At 41.9% G+C, this 27274-nt stretch overlaps 1 protein-coding gene across 15 annotated transcripts in view; it reads left to right on the forward strand.

The window, feature by feature from the left end:
• Positions 1-27274, forward strand: part of Rbfox1 (RNA binding fox-1 homolog 1) — a 2110633-nt gene that overhangs the window by 1467202 nt on the left and 616157 nt on the right. The gene's annotated exons all lie outside the window — the stretch shown is intronic.

Raw genomic sequence — 27274 nt, forward strand, 5'->3', positions numbered from 1 at the left:
ATCACCTGCTCCACCTCCTAGAAAGAGATTGATTGTCACAGGGATTGTTAGGAGCCACATACAGGAATTGTGAGTAGGATTCCCTTGCCTTTGTCAGACTTTCTAGTCCCTCTCTGCCCTGTTCCCTTTGGAGGTAGATTTATAGCATGCAGATCTAAGCTTCTGGACTAGCTTTGATAATTGGTCCCCATGTTGATGGCCTTCGGGCACATAGGAGTCCCATCATGATCTGAGTATATTCAATTAGTTCTAATGTCAAGGGTATCTTCTGGTATCCTAATTCTCTGAGCACTGCCCTTTTAGAATGCATGGCAATTCTGAATAAGCCACTCATTTTTGACCTCCTGGCCATTCTATAAATAAGAAACTTTAATCTGACCCTCTTGCTTTTACATTGAAGTAAATATGATTACACTGGGTGCCCGTAGTTTAAACAAACAGTAAAATAATGCTAGGCTTATTTATAGCTTTTCCATTGTAATTCTCTTTCTTCTCTTTGACTATGCATGTGTTTGCATTTACACAGATGTTGATAGCAGTTTATCTGTCTACATATCCATAGTTGCAATCATTAAATGCCTGTGGGACAGGGGGGCGGGGGGGGGGGGTGGTGGCTCCCGAGGTGAAGTGCTTGCCTTACTAGTGTAAAAGTATAAATGTGGGTTCCAAGAGCACCTGTAAAACTGGACATAGTATCTCATATTCATAATTTCCATGTGACTATAGCAAGGTGAGGCACAGAGACATGAGAATATCACAAACCAGCTAGCTTGATACTTGTGACAGTAAATTACATAGAACACTGTCTGAAACAAGGTGAAGGGTAAGGGTGGAGACCAAGGTTTCCCTCTGACCTCTGCACATGCCTGCACTCATGCACTTCAACATGGCTGAACATCAACCACACACTCACACAAAGATTTGAAAAATACTTACGAAGATTATTCGTGTGTGTGTGTGTGTGTGTGTTGTAAGCACTAACACAAGTGATTTGCAAGTAGTTAATTTCTCTCGACCCTGTTTGTGCTGTAGATGTTCTGTCTTCATGCTACTGATGTAGGACACTGAGACATATAAGACTAAGCATTTTGCATGGTACCAAATGTCTATGCATTACACCAGCAAACACTTAGGGTGCCAGAGATGGTAAACACTGACCTGTAGGGGAAGAGGAAAAGACAGTGTGGCCAAGGCAACTCCAACGACAGAACTAGTATGTAGTGAGTCACTTCACCTAAGTCATAGACCAGAAAGAGATAAATTGAGCTCTGAATTCATCTAAATAGTCTGGAATTTCTTGGTGTGGAAATGGAGCTTAGTGGTACAGTAGGTGCCCTGGCTTCACTCTCTGTCATTTCAAATAAAACAAAACTTTTAAAAGCCTTAGACAATTTTTCAATGTATAACAAAAGCTCTTTTGTAATGTTTCAAATATGTTCATCATTTTATATGTACATATATTTAGATATAAATACTTATGAGTAAAACATAGACACATAAAAAGTAGAAAGAAACACAAAGATTTTGTTCCATTGTGTGTTTTGCTTTCAAATTCACAGTTCTCCACAGTTAATATCACTTTGAGCTAACATCAAACTCAAAATTATCTGGGCATTCCTATCTCCCAAATTAAATAATCATGTATTTTAAGAGATAGCAATTGCTTTTAAATTCCAGAGATATGGGATTCAATTTCCTTTTCTAATGAAACAAAAATCTACATAGAGTGTATTTAAATTTCTTGAAAGAGTTCATTTAATAGGTCTGAAGTGGTCTCAGCAAAATCCACAACTTAAAGATACAGTTGGAGCCTCCATTGAAAGTAAGCTGAACTTCCAAGAGAGAAATGGATGCAGGTCTGAGTTCATTTGTACAGAATAACACTGCCAGCAATCAGCTTTAAGTTAATGTTAACAATTATAATGTGTACCCTTTAATTGTTGAATTTTGAATCGCTTTCCAGTTTCCCACTGATTTTAATGTGTATGCAAATTACATGGCCAAGAAATTCAAGATGTAAAAGATAGATTGCATTTTGCAACTATCCCATAATTATTGCTTAATTTTTAAAAGGTCTTTCTCAAAGTCATGGCATTGTTCAATTTCCTGATACTGAACCGAAGACAACTTTGGGCTAATGATCAGTATAAATCTTGGGGTGGAACTTAATTGAACACTAACTTTGTTGTTTTTGCAATGGCAAGCTACTCAGTTCCCTTTTTCTCTGAGGTATGCCTTCCTACTCTCTTAGCACAAATAATTATCTTCTAGCAGGAAGTATTCTTTGAGCATCCTTTTATGTATCTGAGATCCATGCAGTATCATGCAAACTCACACAATAAGAAATCAATTCCAACTCTGATACCCATTATAAAATTGTAGGTTTTTTTTGAAAACGAGTTATTTTTGTTTTTATTTAAACATGTACATGAGTATTGTGTCTGAGCACAGATAGCTGATGGTACCCACAAATGATGGCATCAGTTGCACTGAAGCCAGAATTGCACGCAATTGTGAACCTCCTAACATCAAACTTAGGTCCTCCGCCAAGCTCTCGCAACTGCTGAGTCATCTTTCCAGCCCCCAATATTGTATTTCTTAAGCATCCCAACAAAACCTATTTTGTGTGGAGATGGAGCCCAGGCTGTCACTCTCCTGATTTGAACAGTAGCATCTCTCTCTCTTTCTCTCTGTATGTGTGTGTGTGTGTGCATTTGTCTCTGTGTGTATTTGTTTGTGTGTGTCTGTGTATGTACCTCTCTGTGTGTATGTGTCTCTGTGTATATGTGTGTGTGCACATCTGCACACGCATGTCATGTCATGTTTATTTGTCAAAAGACACAGTAGTACATTTTCTTCTTCTACCATGTAAATCATGGGGATGGAACCTAGGCTGTCTGGGTAGGTAATAAGCAATTTGAGTTGCCCATCCATCTGCCTGGCTCCATTCATTATTATAATTAATATTATTATTATTGTTGTTATTATTATTAAACTGTACTTGTGTCATTTGAAGACATTCCACCAGACACTCAATGAAATCAGAAACATCTGAAAATGAGAAAATCTTTTGCTCCAGTGGAAAGTCCACAGGCCTTTTGAGAAACCCTGCAGATCACTAACACATGGTCCTAAGGATCTATCGACTCTGGGCACACGAGAAGATTGATCAATCCGGCAGACTCACATTAATTGTGAAATAGAAAGGAACGGTGCGATCAATGGTGAGGATGAAAGTCCGCCCGATGTTGCCACATCCAGCTAATCCGATAATGAAGAATCTGATGTATAGCATATTGGAATTCCACCGTCTGGGCAGTTGTCACCATAAAGAATATCCTGCAATTATGGGGAAAAATTGAGCAGGCAGCAGTTGGGCCAACATAATCAGCCTGATGCCATAGTAGTTTTCCTGATTAAACACTAAATTAAGTGGCACTCTGCTCTGTAACCTGCCTGCGTTATGAAAAATAATCCAACAGCTAATGGGAAAAAGTTTGTATTTTAATCAAAGCAAACTATGAATATTAAAATATTCCTAGGCTATTTTTGTGTCGTTTAGCTGTGAACATGTTTAACAATTTATAAATGGCTCTTGCCATTGGCTGCTAGAGAAAGGGTCCCATGTTATATTGGGAGGTAAGGTTCCTGTGTGAAAATCAATTAGACTTGATACAAATTCAAAGAACTCTTAAGGGGAAAGAGGGAAGGAGGGGGAGGGAGGAATGAAGAGAGGGTAGAGAGGACGGGGGGGGGGGGGGAGAGAGAGAGAGAGAGAGAGAGAGAGAGAGAGAGAGAGAGGAAAAGAGGAGTGGGAGAGAGGGAGAAGGAATGAATTTCTTAAGAGGCCCTTGGAGGATTAAAATTTAGTTAACTTCTGTAACAGTTTGCCTGAAGGCATCAGCTCTATTCTTTGCTGAAAAGGATGTAATCATTTCAAGAGGATAAAGCTTAATAAGCCAAGCACGAGACACAGATCTCTTATACACGTATGTCATAATTAAGTTATGTAGCTCAAAGCCATGGCTGACCTATCACTACACAGCAAGTTCTCCAGAAACAAGGGGAGACAAGACGTTTAGAGACAAGAAAAGATGGAATGTGTATTGTGAGCAGCAACCCTTCAGGGAGATGCCCTTTGTGGCCCTTCATCCTGGGACATTCACTAGTGGGGTGTGGTGACTGCTCTGAACATTACTGATTGAGGACATCCTCAGAGAGAGCATTGGTCTACACCAGTGTTCTCACAGCCCAGTCACTTGACTCTTGATAGGTCAGTGATGACAGGAAGCAACATATGTACATTGATCTTTTTCCCTCTTAAAGGTTTATTCTTCAATGTTCATCAGTCTGCACCTGTGCGGCTGTGAATAAAGGTTGGAGGTCAACCTCAGGTGCCAGTCTTCACTTGCTTTCTGCCTTGTTTTACAGAGCAGCATCTCTTTCTGGGAGCAAGGCTTTGCTTACCAGTTAGGCTAGGCGGGCTGACCTGTGAGCTCGAGGAATCTGCTGCCTCGCCCGTGGTCACGCCCAGCTTCTCCAGAGAGTGTTTGGCATTGAACTCAGATCTTCATGCTTGAGCAGAAAGCCCTTGATTGATGAAGGTGTCTCCCAAGCCCCTTGCATCATCATTCTTTTTTTTTTTTTTTTTTTTTTTTTTTTTTTTTTTTTTTGTCATTTCAGAACTCTTTATTTTCTCATCTGGGGAAAGCAACAACAAAACTCTTTCTTTTTTTAAAAAAAAAAGATATTTTCTTTATATACATTTCAAATGCTATCCCGAAAGTTCCCTTTACCCTCCCCACCCTGCTCCCCTACCCACCCACTCCCACTTCTTGTCCCTGGCATTCCCCTGTACTGGGGCATATTCTTGACTGAATTCTTCTCCTGAGTGAGACTTGAATGAGGACTTTAGGCAGGAAGAGTAATCTCCTATCTTCCTGTATGTCTGTTTTGATTTGTTGATTCTTAATTCAAGACAATTTACGGCCCTGCCTTTCCAATGAAAGCAAATTCCCTTTCTCTGAGGAATGGGGGTTGAAGAAAGGAGAGAGATGTACAAGCCTTGTGTGGAGGTGAAAAATCAAAAGTCAGCGGGGCATGCGATATACACTTGTAATCCAGTACTCCAGGGTGAATGTGGGAGCACCAGGGGCAAACATGGGAACACCAGGAGTTCAGGATCAGCCTGGGCTACATAAGACCATGTCTCATAAAAGGCAGATACTGCATTATCTAGATTCATTTTACTAACAGTCCCTCATAGATCCAGGTTCAGTTCTAAGAACATTTATGGATGTAACTCATAGTTTTACCATTCTAGAAAGCTGGAATTCCCTCGTGTCTCCCATTTTTCAGAGGAAACGCTGAGCCCAAAGCCCTTACACACTTACTGTGGCAGATGGAGTTAGTTGGAATGTCCTCCCTGAGCAGTTGCTTACTGTTGTCATGACCCTGTTGGGGGAGGGGCGCTGTCAGTCTTGTCAGCTTCAGCTTTCTAGGCTTCAGCTCCTTTACTTCCTAAGTGGCACAGCAGCCTCTGCCCTCCATCCAGGATTCGACTATTCTATGTGGGGAAATCACTGCACAATCACGCATTCTGTTTTAACCCACCTCCCGTTCCGTCATCTTTGGACAAACCTTTTCTAAGTTGTCAGGGCCATGTACTCCGAGTCAGGGATTCTAGTTCAAGCCACCCATGCATCTAGAAATAAAAGATGTTGAGACTTAGGTTCTAGTCATGTGGACTCAACAAGTAAAAGCATTTTGAGAGCACAGCCATGCCAAGGCCCAGATCTCTCAGTCTGTTCTGTGTTGTAACAAAACACCCCTGGCTTGGAATTGTATAAGGAAAAGAGGTTTGGTGGTGGGCTTGCTGTTTTAGAGGATAAAAATTCAGGCTCTTATAGCCTCATAGGTCGGAGCCTACTGGCTTCTTCACAGCACTGCAGTGACATCATGGTGGGTGCTAATACCAGAAGGAGGGCCATTAGTCATAAGAGGGAATTTAGGACCAGCTTTGCTCCTTCTAAGTCGTCTCTGTCCTAAGAGGTTCCTGGAACCCTGTAGTAACCATGCTAATCCCTTCGATGGCAGTGCCCTCAAGGGTCTAAGTACCTTCCACTATACAGTTACTGACAAATTCTCCATCTCAATCATCCCACACTAGATTCTAAGATTTCAGCATGTGAACTTTTGCAGATAACATAAGATCAACATCATTTATTGACTGACCACGAGACTTTGCTTCATTGACTTGCTTTGCTCTTCCATAAATCTACAAGACAACAGCATGTGTTCTAGATTTAAAGGTAAAACATCCAAGGGTTATGATCTTAATACCTGTGGAAGATGTCACATCACTATTAGAGGACAACAGGTTGACAGTGGGGTCAGTTAAGCCTTGCTCCTTTTTCCCTTTCATGGGAAGTATGTCCCCCTGTAGTATTGGGGGCTATGCAGGCATGTGAGAAGGCAAATGGCCTTAACTCTTGTGATCTGAACAGTCCCGTCTGCGTAGTAGAGAAGACAGCACAGCTGTGAGGAGATGGGAACACTGTTTTCTGGCCCCCTTCCCTTTGCTTGGCCATTGTGATTGTAATAAACCTAAATGGTGTACAGGAAAGACTGACCACTAAGAAGCTTCATTGTTTTCTTAATAGGTCATGAAGTCATCATCTCATATGTGGTCCATGTCCACCGTGGCAGCTCACATCTAGAAAAGATCACTGTCAATCCCAGCACCATAAACTGTAGCCACCTTTATACAACAGGAGGCTGATGTAGCCAGTTTTATAATCATGGGAAACCTGTGCCACCTGGGTAAAAGGAGGTACTCAGTGCCTACAGGCAAGCTTTCACCAACCTCAATAAAAAGCTAGCATTAATGTGCACCTTAGGAAACAGAAACAACATCTGTTTCTAACGGGAGACCAGAAGATCCTTTGCTAGACCAGAGGTGGAGTCCTTCCTGAGTAATCAGATGACCTTTGGTTGGTGTGTGTGTGTGTGTGTGTGTGTGTGTGTGTGTGTGGTGTGGTGTGTGGTGCATGTGCATGTGTGTTGTGTGTGTGTACTGAGGGAGAGTAAGCAATCCCCTCCCTCCTCTTCTCATAGGGATGCAGCTGTCTTCCTTAAGGCACCCTCTTTAACTGGAGCTCAGATTCTTGACACAATTTCAGAAAGAAGATTGTATTCTTCAGTCCTCACTAACTGACAGGCTACTCTATGTAGATGTACAAAGTCGGCAGGAGGCAGGACACGAGTCTCTCTAACCCCCCCAGGGCTGGGTATAACAAGTGTGCACCTCACAGTTTATTTGTAACTGAGCTTTCACATTTACACCCAGATTATCTGAAAGCAGAACTGATGTTGTGAAATGTGCAGACTAGAGAAGAGGCTGTAGGCTTTGGGAGCCCAGATCTGACTCTCATTGTGACTGGGAGCAAGTTAATTCCATATGGAAGCTTCAGTTCTTTTATCTAAAAAGATAGGATAAAATGATTTCCAATTCACATGGGGCTCCCAAGAAAATTAAACCAGTTAAGGTGGTAAAGAACTTACTTGTGTGTTGCTCACCATATACGTACTGCAGATAAGAGCCATGTTGTCTCTGTGGGAACAGGTTTACTTACGGCCCTATTCAGAAATCACGTCCTGATTGTCTGATGCAGCCGGAAGAAAGATGCAAACATTTGGCAGGTGGTAAAGGACTGCTGCTCGCTACCCCAGGAGAAGGAAAGGGCATCATCACAGGCGATGGGTCGCCGGGACCAGAATGTGGATAGTGCAGTACGGAAGTCATAAACATTTTTGTTTACAACAAAGCTTCTGATGAGACAGCTATTCTAATCAGAGAGGAAGAGGATGGTTCTAACCAAATCCTGTGTATTTCTTTCATGGAGGTTCTCTTTGTTTTCTTTCAAAAGAGGTTTCAGCAAACTGGAAACTAAGCAGATAGTAATGCTTGCGTCAGTAATAGTAACAGGCAGCTCTATGGATTCAGGGATCATATTCTAGAGGCTATGTAGAAGGAACTAGTTGGGATTCTGAAAAGTATTCTTAGGAATTCAGGCCAGGACAGAGTAACACATAAGATGAACCTTAAACTGGACCACAGTCCTTAAAAACTGCATCCAAAGGCTTGGGGGCATTAAGATTGTAATGCATCCTCATCCTTTCCAAGTGATCAGAGGAAGCTTGCCGTGGCACAGACTGGGCACCATACTGCAGGATATGCTCCTCTCCAGGTTCTACTTAGGAAATATAAATCTTCTTCACCATTCTCTTAATGTCTTCACTGCACTACACATAATTTGGGTTTGAGAATAAAGTCAAGTTTGGATATGTTCTTTTCTACGCTCTCTAATATCTCATGAGTACTTTTTTATGATAGCAGTGTTTACCATTATGAAAAAAAATGTTATGATAGACATAGGTACCAGAACTGTCTATGAACCAATGGTCTGGGGTTGAATCAGGAACTCCTCACATAGCTGGGGTGGTGCCACACCTATAAGAATTATGTGTATACCAATGAGCTCTTGTTGAAAGCAGGATCTTCTGGCATAGCTAGGATAGATAATTTTAGACCCACTGTGCAATAGTGGTGGAACATGGCCCTCCAGCATGATTCCAATCTCGTGACACGGGAATCCTTAATCAGGAAGTTTTGATAAAAGAGTTTTCAGACATGCAACTTTCCTACATCAAACATAATCTTAATTTTCAGGACACTTTAGTTGAAAGGGCTGTTTACATTCTTCTGAATTTCAGACTAACTGAAGTGCCTCTAAGATAGCATTTGTGATTCATCTCCTCTTACTAAGGAGGTTATTTTCACGAGCAAGGAAGAACATAGATATTTGGAATTTTCTTTGATGATTTGAGAATGTGACAAATCAAATTTCTCTTTTATGCAATGCCTATCTCTCATATTCTATCTTCAGTTACCAACATTAGTGCCTTTGCCTTATTTAGGAAGAAAGACAGAATTATAATTGTATGGGGAAGAGTCGTAGGTTGTCAAATTTCCTTGTCTTCAATTGTATCTATAGATGAAAACAGCATGGTTCAGAGAACACAAAATCTATATGAGCAGGAAAGGTCCAATTCATGCTTCATTTTCCCCAGATGTCAGTGAAGTAGAAAACATCAGTACTTACCCTCCTTGGGTCATAAGGAACTCACTTTCTTGACTCTTTTTGCCCTTAGATGAGAGCCTGTGCCAGTTCTGAGACTCAAATGATCTCCTTGAGGGAGACAAGGTTTTATCAGTAGACTTGGAAAGATTTGGTATTGATGAAAAGACACCAGACAACCAATGGGTCACCTGAGCTCCTGATACTTGCTCAAGGACAATATAAAGTTTTTGTCTCTTGAGTCTGGGGAATGAGACATGCAAATGATGAACTGCAAAAGCAAAAGGAACTTATCGAGCAGAAGGAGGTTGGGAGAGGGAGATGCTGTAACTTAGATCAAGGAATGAAAGGTTGAAACATCACCAGAGCTGTGTTAATAAGAGGAGCTCTAAGAGTGGGTGAGGTTATGCAACACTTGGCTAGAGGTTTGAAAAGGGCTTCGCAGAAAGGAAGAGGAGTGTGTGAAGGGGGAGCGTGGGGGAAGGTATGTAAGGGCAGCAGCCATGATGCTCAGTACATTGTTGATTGTGCCTATTCTTGGGTCATCTGGGAAATCCTACGCCTTCACCTGTGGTCAGCAAGTGGTTGTCCTAAAGCAACAAGCTGTCAGTTCAACAACTGTAACGTAGAGAATTCTGACCTCATGATCTTGAGTATATGTCAGGGACTAACTAACTTGGCCTGAGTTCTAGCCAGTGGGTTATGGGTAATGGATGCCAATGCTGGCAAAGACCCTGAGGCATGTGAGTAAGAAATACAGTTACTGTCATCCTTTTCATGTCCTTGGGATTACTGTGTTGAGATAATCCAGGTTCCATCCAGCTGGATTCCTGACTGTACTATACAGAACAATTTGCTTCACACTCAGGAGCCTGTGGCACATGTAAGCAGTGACTTCGTGTTGGACTGTCATTGAGAATTGCATTTCATGTGGGTGAGGACATAGAGATATCTACACAGATGACTTCTAGAAAGGAAATATAAGATTCTAAAATAAAATGAACTCTAGAGTTAAATTCTGTAAAATGCATTTAAAAGTAGACTGAACTTTCACATTGGTCAACTGAAGTCAGTTAACTTCTTTGATGACAGATAGAGATGAAACTGAGCAGGTATAGGTGGGTGCCTGATGGTGAGACCTCCCCTCTAATCCTTCTACCTACGTAGGCACTCTTCATTTGTTAAGAAAAGGAACAGTCAAGTTGTAGGATGCAAAATGAGAAAGTAGACATGCTGGGCTTGAAGCATGGATGACCCATGGTGCTGAGGTTGAGATATCTACCTCCTTGGAGAGACTTAGGACTCAGTAAACACGGGTTACAAAGCCCTGCACATCTAGTGAGTCAAGTTATTCACTGTCCCTGCTTTGAGAGGATTTGAGACTCTCTGTTCTCTGCCTGCCCCTTGATTCCCATTTACCAACCTTGCAGCCCCTGCCCTGTTTTTCTTAGGTAGTAAATACTTCCTCTTTAATTTCCTTTCCTGGTAGACTTGACCCTACTTTGGTCCTGACTTTTGGCACCGTCCTTCTGTTCCTGTGTCCATTTCATGTCTGGCTGCACCCGCCCCCCACCTCTTCCCTCATACATCCCTCCCCCGCCTGCCCGTCATGGTTCCATGTTGCTGTGAGCAAAACTCATTTTTCAAAAGACAGATGGTGGCAACCCTGTTCTCTCTAAATAAAAAAGAAAAACAGCTGCCAAGGTGCGAACAGGAGTCTCTGGCAGCAAATCCTATCTACCTCGAGTGCTGGCAAAGTTTCCCTTCCGGGAAGAGGAGCTATCTAAACAAAATGTGCAGTTTCAACTGGGCTCTACCAAGGCCTAAGTATAGAGCAGTGGCCAATAATGGCGATTTATAGTGGACTTTAGACCCAGCACCTTTCTATCTTGGAGGGTACATATTTAAATGTGATGCTAACGGAGCTGGAATTTATAGCTCTCTAATAACGATAAAACACCATCAGAGAGTGAGATAAATCTCGGGCTGCAAACCTTAGAATGCAAGGCACACACTCACACGGGCACATAGGCTTGTAAAATACAGCACGGGTGCTAAGTCAGATCTCTGGGTTTGGAAGAAGTCAGTGGAACAGAGGAAGGGAAAGAAGTGTTTTATAGAGGACTGCAAATTGTTGTTTTCATGAGACTGGGGTCAAGGTACACTGTGGCCTCGGGTGAAAATGAGCATTGCTTTGTTCCATGGCTGATATATCCTTGACCTTGGTGAGGAAGCTTTCCTTTCTCTATATCCTCAATAGCTTTGCCCTTTACCTTTTCACGGCCCAGCGACAGGCTTACTTCCAAACAAATGCCCACGAATTACAACCCCCTGGGAAAGGAACATCTTTTCTTATACCCTTTTCTTTGTCTGGTGATTGCATACACGTTTATAATATATTTTTATCCAATCTACCACCTTTGTTGCCTTCTCTCCAATCTGTCTCCTGTCTTCCCCACCATTTTTCCCAACCAATTTCATATATTCTTGGTTTTAAAAAACACCCTGAGTATTTATTTATTTATTTTGAACTGGTCTTTCAGTAGCTTGGCAAAGAAAGAGTAAAACAAATTAATGAAGCCTGGATGGTTGCCAGCTGCCTGGGAGGTAGGAATGAGATGTGCAGCCTTCCACTCCGGGTACAGTCCATAAGAAGGGGAGGAGATGTCACAGAGATCCAAGTTGGAGGTCTCTCCTGTACATTTAAAAGCAGGACCTACAAGCTCCCAGCACCTGCCCAAGTGAGCCTGCAGCCTGTATGGGGCTTCTGCTGGCTCATTCATTGGAGTATCTCAGTCTTGTAAGTTAAATGCCACCAGGAAATGAGTCTCCAAACCATCCTGAATTTTCTCCAACTGTGTGTTAATGGGGTTTTCGGTGTTGTTTTGTTGTTTACATTTTATTGTTGTTATTTTCCCAAGTCAATAACTCAAGAGAGGGGAAGTCTGGGCCTAGTGTCACAGTCTAGTAGTCACTCAGAAAAATTGGGAAGGAGGACTGTAAATGCAAGACTAGGCATGACTACAGAGGGAGCTCAAGACACACTGGGTAATTGAAGGAGACTCTTCCTAAAATATATATAATACAAATAAGGCTGGGAATGTGGCTGAAGTTGGGCTCTAATTTTGCCTAGGATGTGCAGGGCCCTTAATTCGAATTCTAGAAGAGACAAGGAAAGGGAAGTCATCTCTAAATGGCTCTTATTCTAGACAGTTCTTCTCACTTCTCCTTATGCAAAGGTTTCCTCAGTAAATAAATATCATATTTAATAAATAAATAATAAATAAATAAATAAATAATCCAGGTAGAGCACCCAGTTTTCTCTAAGAAAGGTACGTTTCATTCCCATGAGGAGAGAATTGATTTTTTTCTAGATGCTTCATAATTTGGGTATGAGTTTGTGATTGAATGTGTTGTCTTACAGTGTCCCTTTTTGGAGATGTGGATGTTTATGAATTACAAACCATATGGTTAGAGCTGGAAAGATTTACATCTTTCTCTTGGGCCTTTACAGGCATGTGGAAACTGGCAAAAAACATACCTGTTCAACTTGAGAACAATACCTATTCTTTAAATATAGAAAATTTCCAGAATTTCTCAGTCTGCCTGGTATTATTCTGAACAAAATATAAGCTTTTTATTCATCCCTATAAGCAACATCTCTAACGTCTCTGTATGCTTTCCTTTTTAAAATTTTTACTGTGTGTGTGTGTGTGTGTGTGTGTGTGTGTGTATGCACATACATGCATACAAGTATACAAGTGTCTGTTCGAGTGTGTGTGTGTACAAGGGTATGTTGTGATGCAAAGGCCAGAAAAGAGCATTGGATTCCCTGGAGATGGAGTTGCTGGTTGTTGTGAGCTGCTTGGCACAGATGCTGGGAGCTCGCCTTGGTCCTTTGCTAGAGCAGTAAGCACACTTAATCACTGAGCCATTGTTCCAGCTCTTTTTCTTGTCATTTTTCTCAAATAGTGACAAAAATCTAGAATGTAATAGAACCTGTTTCGTTTACCTCATTGAGTGGTTGTTATATTATTGCTTGAGGAAATATAAACAAAGCTAGGTATACTGGAAAATGCTGGGGCTTGGGGGAAATAGTCCATCAGAGTCCTCAGACAAAGCTTTCGGCTGAGTTTTGTTGACTTTATGAAAACCAGAGACATAGGAAGATGGAGGAATATTGGGAAGGAGAGAGAAAAGTTGGGTAGGGAATAAAGAGAGGGAGAGAGAGGGGAGTTGAACAGATAACAAGAGAACGATAGAGAGATAAAGAGGGGAGGAGGAAATAGCAAGGTGGGACAAGTATGAAAAGGAGGGAAGAGAAGTGAAGGCAAAGGAGAGGAGAGATAGAGGGCCAAAAGAGGGGCTCAGGTTTGTCTTCTTCTCTTTTTTCCTAAGATAGTTTATAGCTTTCATTAGATTTTCCAAATAACCCTTGGGTGTTACCCCTCAGCCTATGGTTCAATTGTCTCTATGTTCTCTGTTGAGAATAGTCCATTTGATTATAGTCAAGATGATCTGCAAAGGATCACAGGCTAATTCATTACAAGGAAAGGTGTTGCTGACTGAAAACAAGCTGTATTTGTGTTATAGTGGTGGTCAGTGCTTCTTCTAAGCCTGGAGTGATGCAAAGCCTCAAACATTGCTCAGCCACCTCCCTCCCCCATAGCCCAGGAGGCAAAACTCAAAACTCTCAGGCCTGATACCCTGACGTCCCAGTTAAGTCTTACCAGCTGCCACCCTCCACTTCAAGGTTTGGTGACTAACTGACCTTCCCTCTTCTGAGGGTTTGTCCTGCTCTATTGCATGTCTCATCTCCAAAATGTAGTTCTCTTACCCTGAAACATTCCTCCAGGATTCCCTCCATCCTAAACTTGTAAGACAGAAAGCGAGGTGCTTCTTCCCAGAAGCCCCAGGGTGCCCTTTAGAATAGATGGGTCCTTCCATATCTTGTTTCAGCAGTTTCCTCCACATAAGAGACTATTTCCTATAAGCTGTCTACTCTCAGGCCAGATGTGGGACATATGGGGGATTTACTGTGATCTTTTCTTCTATAATTCTAAAATTATTTCTAACTTAGCTGCCCATGAACAATAAAATAAAATAATAAAGTAAAATAGAACTTTGAAAGTGCCGCTGCTTTATTCACCCAAATGAAAGGGCTTGGGAGAGGAGGGGGTCATTTTTTCTCTCTTGGAACTACAAGCCCAGTAGAGTCTCTACATTCCTGCTTTCCTCATTACTGCTTTGCAGTGTGTAACTCACTGAGGGCGTCCTGCTTGCTGAAGAAGTGAATAAGTGAGAGCATGACTGGAGAAGAGGGCCGTTCTCCTTACTTTGCTTCCACTCAAGTTTCTCTTCTTCCCCAACATGCACTACTTTGATCCCATAGATCTTACTAACTGGTTGGATTGTCTTGCTTTGGACTCAATGTACATGTTCAAATGTCATTGGCTAAGACAATTCAAACCTCCTGTGCCATTTTGCTGCCCTAAGTATTTGGATCCCCAAGAGTCCATCCATGTTTTGGATGCCCCACAACACTTGGAAGCAGAGGCATGCTACCCTGAGAAATGGATTAATGCTAATACTCAGCTGCTCACATTCTTCTGCTACCCTGGACGTTTATAGTTGTTATTTTTGCTCCCTGAATACATCTTTCTACCCTTCTTGGATTAGAGCATCTTAACTCCAAAATCAAGCCAAAGAAAAAGTTGACTATGTTGTTATATGGTTAGTACCAAATAACCAGATCCACAGGTCAGATTTTCCCCTATGGTGACCACATCCTGGTTTCACGCATGAATAGATGGCTTTGACCAAATACTTCAAACTTGATACAAATAAAGAATGTATGTTCATAATTCATTAAACACCTTCTTGAAAATTTAAAGTCCATGTAAGTCTTAAATAGAGGAAGCACTACTGAACTTTACAATATGATATAGTGAGCTAAGTGATAGTATGTGTGAGTCTGTAATATGATACATGTAGATTGCAAAATTGCCAACTTAAATTATATGCTAAGGTGGTTTGAATAAAAATGCTTTCCCTGGGCTCATATATTTGAAAGCTTAGTCACTAGGGAGTGGAACTCTTTTATAGGTTTGGAAGAATTCAGAGGCATATTCCTTGTCAGAGAAAGTATGTCACTAGGATTGGGCTTTGAGGCTTCAAAATCCTGTGCCAGGCCCTGGTCTTCCCTGCCTGCCGATGAGGACATAGGTCTCAGCTACTGCCCCAAACCATATTGCTGCCATGACAATAATGGACTAAACCTATGAAACTATAAGCAAGCACCCAATTGGATACTTTATTTCCTAAGATTTGCCTTGGCCATGGCATCTTTGTAGCAATAGAACAGTGACTAATGGCTAAGGCCTGTGTCTCCCACCCTTGCTATCATTACATCAAGGTACCATTTCTTATCCATGTTTTATAAAAGTAAGAACAGCATGAGAGTTGAAAGACACTATGATAATTTAAGTCTGATAGCTACCAGGATGCAAAGGGAGGATTTCAACCCAGATCTTTCAAATTTCAAAGGAAAAGACAGACTCCCTTCAATATGTGTCACCTGTGGGCTCTGTCATACATGGAAGAGAACACTATAGAGAATTCAAAAGGGAGACTCCAGCTTTCAGGGATGGAGGAGCCACTGGCATTCAAGGTCCTGCTTCTGCTTTTGGAACCAGATGAAAGCCATGAAAAGAGAGCACTAACTCTATACTGATTCAACAGTGAGTCAAAGGATACCAGTCCCCCAAGCTGACCTTTCCCAGTCTTCCAGAACTCCAGCGAGTGACTAAACTCCCAGCAAACTGGGCCCATTGAGGTATTCATGGATATCCTCTCTGAAGAGCAATGCATATGGATGTGGGGGAGCCAGGAATGGTTCCTGAGAGAGTTGAGACCTTCTAAGATCCTGTACCCATATCTGGTGTGGAAGGCCATTGTCTTCTGATTATTTGAACAGACATAAGTGAAAGTTCAACATTATATTTACCCCAGTGACTATAGATGGTATGATAAGAGGATAAAAATAACAAAAGCACATTCATTTACTGGGCATTTACCTTATTCCAGTTATGCACCAGGAGCCTTTTTGTTGACAGTTCCTAGTTCTCTGAGGAAGACAAGCTCATCCACAAGTAGAGATGATGAACCAACAGAGCCCAGAGAGGTTAGGCAACTTGTTGTAGGCCATTTTTCTAGAGAAGCTAAAGATGGGCCCCAGTCTGTTTGACCTCAGGACATTTTTCCATTTCTTTTCATCTGCTCTCCTCTTAGCAGCTCAAGGAGGCCACATAGCAATGCAATACTAGGCCATCTTCTGATACATATGTAGCTAGAGACAAGAGCTCTGGAGGTACTGGTTAGTTCATATTGTTGTTCCACCTGTAGGGTTGCAGACCCCTTTAGCTCACTTTGCCCCTTCTTAGAATTGGGAACAAAACACCCATGGAAGGAGTTACAGAGACAAAGTTTGGAGCTGAGACAAAAGGATGGACCATCTAGAGACTGCCATACCTCGGGATCCATCCCATAATCAGGCTCCAAATGCTGACACCATTGCATACACCAGCAAGATTTTGCTGAAAGGACCCTGATATAGCTGTCTCTTGTGAGGCTATGCCAGGGCCTGGCAAACACAGAAGTGGATGCTCACAGTCAGCTATTGGATGGAACACAAGGCCCCCAGTGGAGGAGCTAGAGAAAGTACCCAAGCAGCTAAAGGGGTCTGCAACCCTATAGGTGGGTTGTTCTTATTTTTGAATAATATTTTTTTTAATTCTTTGAGGATTTCATAGAGTATACTTTTATATTTATCCTTCAAATCCTTCAACAGTATCAAGGTTGGAGATTCTAGAAACTGAATTGAAAGTATAGAAGACTCCTTATTTTGACTTCTTATCCACCTCCCTCCTGGGGGAACATTTTGATCAGATAGCCACTTAAGTTTCTCTATCATCTTGATCATCATATCTTAGGAAAGGATTTAGGAAGAAAATCATAAGAAGCTGGGCATCTCCTAACAGCAGGCTATGGTGTGGCTCACTAAGAATGTGCTGTTAGTGCATTTTAATGACATGGTTTATAATATCTTATTAAGGATTGCAAGAGCATCTAATCATCATTTAATAAATATTAATGAAGCATTTACAAATCGCACCTTAATTTATAGTGTTGGAACTCATGTCCTGCCTTGGTCCTCAATGCATGTGGGGCACAGTAGCATGACAGAGGATACCATAGTAACATTATGTCATCCCAGTACCATAAATGATTTTAAAATAATAATAATAACAGTAATAGTAATTCTTGGAGTTCAGTTCAGTGCAATGAAGCTTGATACCCAAAGCAGTTTTAGCAATTATTATTCTGTTTGGGAACATTAAAACATAATCTACCATGAATTTATAATCCATAGCTTCTCTCTCACTCACTTTTTAATAATAGGCAATAATTATAAGCCCTCGTGCAAAACTTCCTGCAGATGTTGGGAGATCCTTGCTCATCTGGCACATGTTGGTATGCAGGGGATTGGTTGATCCTGGCTGGGTGCTCTGCTGATTCTGTTTCTGATATTCATAGAGCTTACAACATGGCTGCACATCCTTGCCTTGTGGACTGGCCGTTACCCCGATAGCACTCTTCCTGTCCTTACTGTGAGGCCCATTCCAGGGTGTGATCATGACTATTGTTCCCAATTCACACTGGTCTTCAGCCAGAGTGGCATTTGCAAGGGCTTGGAGGTTTTCCAGGTTACAGAAAGCAAAATTGAAAATGCACTTAAAAATCACCTCCTTCTACTTCTTTGGTGGACAAGAAAATGAGGCCTGGTGGGGAAAGAGCAGTGGGGTTCATAGGGTCACATGGAGAGGCCAAAACAGACTTGTCCCAAGGAATGCAATTTAGTCTTTTCCAAGCTCCCGGCTGAGAAGAAATGGCATGTGCTTTTAGACTGTGCGTTTAAGTGGTGTTGACTAGAAGGCGTATGTTTGGGAAGGTGCTGATCTGGAGAATACTGCTCCTCTGGATCAGGTGGTCTAACCCTCGGGACTTCAAGCTGGGCTCCAGTGCAGGTGCCTAATGATCATCAGTATTAAGAGGAAGTGACCAGCAGATGGCGACGTAGGGATTCAAACTGCAGCATCCACGTCCTAATGCTGCCCTGGGTCTGGGATTCACAAACCCAAGCAGAAAAGTATCCAGCTTGAAAAGGGGGCTCTGGATTCGTCCAAGTGTTTTCCTGCAACACTTGGACATACTGGGTAGCCTTTTCCTAGGTGGGTGGGTAAAGCCAGATTAAGGGATGCCAGTGTACCCTCTCTATTTGAATCAGATCCTTGGGGCAGTGCAAAGAGAGTATCAGGGACAGGAGAAGCCCACACAGGGGCTTTGTGCAGACTAGGGATGCCTGCTCTTTACAAGCTATTGCCAGAGTTCAAGGCAGAAGAGAAGGCAGGAAGCTTTTTGCTGCATCCCAGGATGTGCGGACACTTACTTCAGTCTCCAGCCTGGTATTGCTTTTGTCCCTTCACAACTGTTAAGCTGTTCTGTTAGGCTGTCTACTGTACAGTAGACAGTACTGCTAGGCTGTCTTAAAGTAGTAGATTCACCTGTGTGCCTTTGTTTTACAAAGAGATTTAAGTGACTTTTTGAAATTGTGTTACTCAATAGGAAAAGGATGCTTATATTTTTAAACCAGAAGCCTTGACTTTCCTCCCTGTTTCCCTGCCTCTGACACTTGGTCCTTTATCTACACATATTGACACCTCTCACCACAGCATCCCTGGGGATTCTCTCCTTCCCTGACTCTGCAGCTGTGGTATTTCTATATAGGGATGGAGGAAGAGAGTCTCTAGTCCCTTGGAAGTGCTGACTGACCCATCAAACAGACATACTATTCCTGCAACCCTTAGCTAGCAAGGCAAGCACCAACTCTTCCTTCTTCTATACCCAACTGTACATTCCTGCCACCACTGAGCATTGGTCCACCTGTGCCTCAGAGTCAGAGAAAGCTTATGCTTGGTCCCTGCTTCTCTGGTCCTTACTGACAGTTTGTGATATCTCCTGAATGCACAGCAACATTGTCTCCAGGAAGGGCTGGGATACCCTGGCTGCTGGACTTCCTCTGATGTAGATACTATTGCCCCTGGAGTCTGGAATGAGTCGATCTGAAGAAGCTGAGCCCAATAACAACCTCACACAACCTGAAAGTTGTTCCATTTTTCTCATCACCAGACTTTCCTGAGGATCCTTGATGGGAGCAGGACACTGCTTTTATTTCATGACTCCTCTTTTCCAAGCTCTGCTCAGACCTCACAGTGCCAAGAACAAGATCCCTGACTTGTGAGAATGAGTGCTTCCTGCAGATGGGACCTGCATCTTACTCTACTGTCAGTCACAGTGTGTACAGTTGAGTACAGAGAGAGAGAGAGAGAGAGAGAGAGAGAGAGAGAGAGAGAGAGACAGAGACAGAGACAGAGACAGAGACAGAGACAGAGACAGAGACAGAGACAGAGACAGAGACAGACAGACAGACAGACACAGTCACAGACACAGAGACACAAAGAGATGCACACAGTGTTTTTCTGGTTAAAAAAAACAAGCAATTGGACAAAGAAGACAAGGGAAATCTCTGGATACATTCATTGCAACTGTTTTATTTAACCAGCATTATATAATAATGACTTAGGGCCAGGAAGTGATTAAAGAGCTTTTGAGGCATAAACACACATACCTAGTCAAAACTCTATGATATGCCATTATTCATACTCCCTCTGATGAGCTCCTGGAAGCTCATACCAGCCAAGCCACCTGCTCAGAGCCCAGTAAAGAGGCCAAGTTCTGGATTCAAACCCATGTTGTCAGACTTTAGGTTTGCTCCAAGCTGCTTTTATAATTTCTGTTGTCTCTGACAGCTTATTGTTGTTTGACCCACCCACTGTATTTGGATTTACCATACCACAATACAAGAAAAGTCACAGAGTTCAGTCCCCAAAGCTAGCTGGCAGGGCTCAATTTTGAGAAGATACAGGGAGGATTTGTGTATAGAAGGGGAAGAGTTGAGAATTCATCAAGCAGGACTTCCCTCCACCTTTGTAGTGTGGCAGCATGTTTTCTAATTGTGACAGTGAGAGAAGGGAGAAAGGGAAAGGAGAAAAGGAGGAAGTGAAGGGAAGAACAAAAGAAAGGCAGGAGATCTGAAGGAAAGAGAAAGGAAAAGAATAAGAAAGTAAGTATGGAGATGAGAAGAAAAACAAACAGTAAGTAAGACAGATGAGAGAGGGGAGGGAGGAGGTGAAAGGAAGGGAGAGAGAAGGAAGGGAAAAGAAAGGGATAAAGGAAATAAAAATGGATAGATCTAAGAGAAAAGAAAGAAGAGAGGGAAGGAGGAAGAAGTAAGGCAGGAGAGAGAAAGGAAGGAAGAAAAGAGAAACATCAGAAAGGCAGTAGGGAGGTAAAGGGTAAGGAAAGAGAGGAGGAGGGGGAGGGAAAAAGCATCTTGGGAGTGGCGATTCAGTCCTGAGAAATGGCTTTGTATCTGCTCGTTGCTTGGCAGGGCTACACTGCCTCAAAACCTGCAGAAATATTGGAAGTCAAGATCTAATATAATAATTGGCTTACAGATCCGAAAAGGGATGGCTACACGCTTCCATTTCCAAGATTCATTAGCACAGCTCTCCCCATAATAGAAGGGCTTGCTCTACCTGTAAGCCATTTTTTAATCAAACTGGCACAGGGTCCATGCTCCACCTGGGTAAAAATGGACTGCTATAAAATTGCTGTGCCTTTGTGGAGGCCAGGAGTCAGCTGGAACGGTTTTGTTTTCTGTTGACACTTGATCATAGATTCTGTTCCATCACAATGAGGAGCCCTCACTTTTTAAATCCCACAAAAGAGGACTTTGACTCCTGTTTGTGAAAAATGCCCAAATCTGTATCTTTGGGTTTCTTTGAAAATATGGAATAGGTGTGAATTTTCACACGTTCTTCCACTAAATGCCTTCTAGTGACACTTTGCTTGGTGATGTGGCTATGGGAAAGTTGTATCATGCAAAACTTTGTGGCAAACAGAGCTGCATCCTGTAGAAGTCCCATGAGAGGATGTGCTGATGTTGGTCAGTTCTGAGAGGGAGCTAGTGGCCTCTCTTTGGTGTAGAACGTGAGAACACACACACCACCAACTCTGGGAAAACCTGCCTCGTGCTGTTTTTTTCTCTTGTTTAGCATGATTCCCTAGAGTATCTCAGAATATCCTCATTCCACTGATCTGGAGTTGGGTCTGGGATACTTCATGGCTAATGAGCTTCAAGACATGGCCATGCTACTGATGTACAGCTTCCCTCTGGGGATGAAGGTTCTCTGGGACACTCCTGGAATAACCTATGCTTAAGATCCTGCCACTTCCCTTTGCTTCCTCACCATCATCCACTCTGCTCCCCAGCACTCCATTTATCCTAGTTAACGGGCTATCCTGCTCCGTCTGATTATTCCTCACCACACTGATTATGTTATTCACTTAAATTAAATAAAATGCACCCTATCGAATGTTCAGCACACAAAAGAATATTTATTTGAATATTAAGTACAGATAAGGCTTCCCCTGGGATTATGTCAAGAGCACATTTGCAGGATTTAATTGCAAGGTTTTCCTGCTCTCAGTTGCTTTCAGAGTGCTCCTTGTGAAAATATTTTCTTTCCGAAGGTAAAACTCCACTCTGTTGGTTTATTACTATTATTATTATTATTTTACATCTGAAGAGCTCTCTGAGCTCCATCATTACTTCCAGTGTCTAATTAATACTGGAGATGACAAAGCAAACAGCCAGCTGACCTAAATTCCTCAAGTAAATTGCCTGCAAATTACAGAAATGCCTCCTTGTCATTTGGACCTTTTGATATCCTCATTCTTCCCAAAACTGTTCCTTAAGCTTAGGGGTTTAATGACTCCTGAAATGATCGCCTTCAGGTGCCTTTTCAGAAAGAGCATGTATATACATGTGTGCCTAAGTGTACACACACACACACACACAGAGGCAGGGGGAGGAGAGAGAGAGACAGAGAGAAGAGAGTGAAGGGAGAGAGACTGTGCACTCACACAGAGTCATGCACATTCACAAACACACACACATACACACAGAGAAATGCAGAGAACTAAACTTTACACATACATACCCATGTGACAAGAGCAATCACTATCCCTTTCTGACAATTGAAGAGGAGAATTAGAAAACAGTAATTCTCAAGCTTTCTGGGCTATACAGTCATGTCCACTTCTTAAACATGGCACTCTTTAATGTCTTGGAAATCAAGAATAGAAAGATCTCTCCAAGCTGTAAAAGATTCTTCAGGTGCTGAAGGCAACACAGCTCAGAAAGCCAGTCAGCACATGTCCACCTCAGGGTCTTATACGACAATGTCACTCATGTCCCTCCATCTCTGTTTGGAGAACTAGTCTGCTGGGACACTGTTCATCCTCTTTGCACAGTACATAATTTCTTTCTGCTGACATTTTTTCTGATCCATGGACATGGGCTGTTAAGATCCTAGCACACAGCTTTCTAGAGTATCCATTGCTTTGCAAAATGCTTGTTTCCTACTGCTCTGTCTGTGGCCACAGCTTCTCAATACCGTTGTGGGAAGAAGAAATCACAGCGAAAGTAGAAGTGATGCTCTTCTAATTTGATTTCTGTTTCTGTGATAAAATACTCTGATAAAAAGTGACAGGTAATAAAGCGGTTTATTTCAGCTCACAATGCCCAATTTTAGTCCATTATTGTAGGGGAAATCAAGGCACAGCTAACAGCTAACCTCATTATACCCACAATGAAGAGCAGAGGGAGAATGCTTATTCACTTCCTTGCCAGCCTGTACTCAGATGGAGGTCTCCACTCTTTCACAGATCAGGATCACATTGCAGAGAATAGTGCTGCCCACAGTGGGCTTGGCCTTCCCACATCAATTAACTTAATTAAAAATATCCAGGTTCCCTTGCAGATATCCCCACAGGCTATCCCAATACAGAAAATGCCTCACTGAGATGCTCCTTCTAGCGAATTTTAGATTATACCAAGCAGATGAATAAAGTTCACCATCATATTCAAGCTCACCATTGCATTCAAGCTCACCATTGCATTCAAGCTCACCATTACATTCAAGCTCACCATTACATTCAAGCTCATCATTGCATTTAAGCTCACCATTGCATTCAAGCTCTCCATTGCATTCAAGCTCACCATTGCATTCAAGCTCACCATTACATTCAAGCTCACCATTACATTCAAGCTCACCATTGCATTCAAGCTCTCCATTGCATTCAAGCTCACCATTGCATTCAAGCTCTCCATTGCATTCAAGCTCACCATTGCATTCAAGCTCACCATTGCATTCAGGCTCACCATTGCATTCAAGCTCACCATTGCATTCAAGCTCACCATCACATTTAAACTCACCAACACATTCAAGATCACCATCGCAGTTGTGTGCCACTTACTTGAAAAGGAACTAATGGAATGTATTCTGAGCTATAATAGTTATGTGCTTTTCACATTTTAAGTACTTTGCAAATATGAGCTCATTCAAATTCATGTGTGACTTTTTGAAGAACAAGACAGGCCCAAGTCAGTATGTTTGTCCCTAAGTTGGTAAGCACTGAACTTGAGACTGGAACCTGAGAAACTTTCTCTAGTGTTTGACTCTGATCACTTAAGATGTTTGATACATGTTTGCCCGTTAATATCATCAAGCTGTTTGCCTACACAGAAGCCATAGTCTGTGGGTCTAGGATGCATGTATTTAATTGGGAAGCATATTTTAAAATTATTAACTCTGATAACAATTATCATTAGAACATGGTAACATCCAATGAGAAAGAAACAATAAAACTAGTCGAGTTAAAGCATCTTAATGTGAAACTGTCTAGAGAACCTACATTCTACCATAATAGATAAATGCAAATGATATGCAAATAGTCCACCTGTCCAACCTGACTCCTTCCTAGCTCTAACAGTGGGCAGAGAGCATGATGGGAAATCTGAATTGTGATATTCATGCTACATGAGAGCTGCTCCTCTCTGGCTGTAGGGTAATGATGGTCCCGGGAGACTGGTCTAGGGAAACCTGCCAAAGCATTTTAGTTCTGCAGGAGATTTTCATGAGTATTGTTTGAATATTCTTGGATTGAGCAAATGGCTGGGGTAAAGCTTGGAGGGGGCAATTATAACTCTTGATTATGGGGGAAGGGAAAGGCAATTGCGTCTACCTCCGAAACAAATAGAAATCACCTTTGCCATGGTTGACAAGTGTTTGTTCCAACTTTCCTCTGCCTCTGTTCACAAAATACCTTATTAAATCTACAGAATAAAAATATGCCTGAGGGTGATAGTTTATTATCAGGGTAAATAATAGGCAAGATGTTTCCCTCACCTTGAAAGTGATCTGGTGCAGAGACATTCTCTGGCTTAGCTCCTGAGGTGTCACATCAGCTTGGAGTTGCCCTTTTGTTCTAAGACCGGTATGCAGCCTTCAACTCAGAACTCCAAGAAGGGACTTCCTTGCAGTAAGTAGCTGGGTGCTGGTTGGAGGCAGAGTAAACTGATTCTGGAGGGCAGCTACCTTTCATTTAGGGTTGTCTGCTCCATCTTTCTTCTTAAACATATTTGTTTCAGACCTGGGAGACTTTACTCTCTGATTAAAAAGCAAGTGCATGCATGAGAGAAGAAATATAACAAAAATAATTGGTCTGAAGCAAATGCTCTGAAGACCTGTGATCTGAAGATCTTTAGAATTCTAGGGGCATTAGGGTCCCTCTAATAACAAAAATTATATTTTACTCCACTTGATGACTTACAATACAGAGTTAAGAAAGACTCAAAATATCCAAGGATGCTACTTTCCTCCTGATGCAAGTACCATAAACATCCAAGTACCACATGCATCCAATCACTGCAAGCATCCAAGCAGCAGGAACATTCAGGTACCATGGGCATCCAGTGTTACAGATTGTAAAGGGCCGCAGAAAGGCTTACTACTCTTCACTGCATTCCAGGTACCTCATCACAGGCTGGGTGCTAAACGCTACTCAGTCCATTGAGATTTTGAAACTTGCTAAATAATATTTTCCCCAAAGACTGTGAGCCATAAATTAACTGTGGTGATACCTTCAACATGTAGGCTTATGTATTCCTTTTCATCAATAGGATTTGTGCCTTTTTGTACTTAGTATGTGGACTTGCTTTACCTTGCCTTCCTCTTTCCCTTCCCATAGGCACTGTATTTCTAACCAAAGCACACAAGGTTTCAGTATCACATTCTAGTTCTCTCCATTGCTGAAATGAAAGTAATACAGGAGAGCTGAGCTGCGTCCATCTCTACCCTGTTCTCTAGAGGCAATGTCTGTCTTCACTGGTACTTCATGAGCCAGAATTGAGTCGATTAATGATGTTTGGCTTGACTCACTATTGTGCTTTTGTATTTTATTTCTTTTTAATTGATTATTTCTTACTCTCTGTTCTGAATCCTAAGCATTGGCCACCGTTAAAAACTTTCCATCCTTAAATCAAAAATCAATAGTCATTGGAATAGATGATAGCATCTCAATTTGCTAACCAGACATAAACAATCCCATCTTGTACTAGTCAGAAGATGTAATACATTGCTGGATATATATTTTAAAACAATAATTTGGTTACAGCCAATACTGACTAAAACTCTGTTCAGGGGTTTTAGATCTTCATAAACTTGGGCATTTGAAAAACATTCAACCTGTTTCCTCAGAAGTCAGGCTGAGAAAAAATGAATTCTTTTAGTTTGATTTTAAGTTGATATAGATAATTTTATTTTCATACTTTAGAGAATGCATAGGGGTTAGGGTGATGGCTTAGTGGGTAAGAGAAGATGCTGCGCAAGCATGAGGTCCCGAGTTCCACTCCTCGTAACACACATAAAAAGCTGGGTGGCCAGCATCGGGGATGTAAATGATTGGAGGGTTGCTGGTAGAATATTGAAGCCACCAGCCTGTTTCAAGTGTCAGTGAGGAACGCTGTCTCAAGGTAATGAGGATTCTGGCCTTTACATATGTGCTCATGGCTACAGACATCCCACTTACCTCCTCCAACAACCTTTGGAAACCTTAGATCTCCAGAATGGAGTAAGGTCTCCCAAGTTTGTATCCCATTTGCTTAGAGGCTCAAACTTCTGCAGCACTATGCAGGCAACCAGAGGAGTTGTGTGATTGTTAGTGTGATGGACACGTCCTGCCCATAGACAACTCTTAACGTCCCTCTTTATCATCATTTGGCTCTTGGCACCCTCTCTTTCTCAGAGACCTTTTCTAGGGAAGCACTATGTTCAGGTATAGCTGCAGTCCTTTTGTTAGCACTGTTCTGGAAGTGCTAACAAAACCCTAGTGCTGAGTATATCTTTATCAGTCAAGTGCATTGATAATCCAAAATACACTAAGAAAAAGGCAAAGCCTGCTTTTCACCCAAGGTCTATGGGGACCTGGATTTACAGGGAATTCTGTGTGGCTTCAGAAGAATTTATAATAATTACTAGGAGAGCCAAGCTGAAAAATGCACAGAGCCTCCCATTGATTTGATTTATCGAGTTTTGTGTTGCTAATCTTCTGTTGCTATCCTTAAAAATGATTCACAATTGTTCGTAAAACTGGAGTCTCCAACATCATGTACTACAAACAAGAAAACATGAACATCTATTTGTCCATTCATTTATCCGGTGTCTTTGACTCTTGCTTTCACAAGGCAAGTTGATCTCTACCCAATTTCCTCTTACATTTGACTCTTCTCCCTTACTTAATTATTGCATGTCCATAATCCCCCTGAGCTTTTCATTCCTCTCTTTTTCTCTCCTGAATATTTATTTGGATTATTCCCCTGTGTGCATGTTCGGAAACACAAAAGAAAAAACATGGATGTATTCTTATACTCTCTGAGGCTAGGATGTTCCTCTCATTATGTGCTCTGAGTACTTCCCTAAGTTCAGTCTGGGAAATGTTTCATGTGATAAAAGTGTTAATGATATCTCCCTGTTTTGAAGGAGATGTGGAGATCCAGTAGAGTCAGCCCTGTGTGTACATGAGAACATGTACATGTGTACATGAGAACA

Source organism: Mus caroli, unplaced genomic scaffold, assembly GCF_978045245.1.
Source record: "Mus caroli unplaced genomic scaffold, Mus_caroli_1 scaffold_17, whole genome shotgun sequence".
Lineage (NCBI taxonomy): Eukaryota > Metazoa > Chordata > Mammalia > Rodentia > Muridae > Mus > Mus caroli.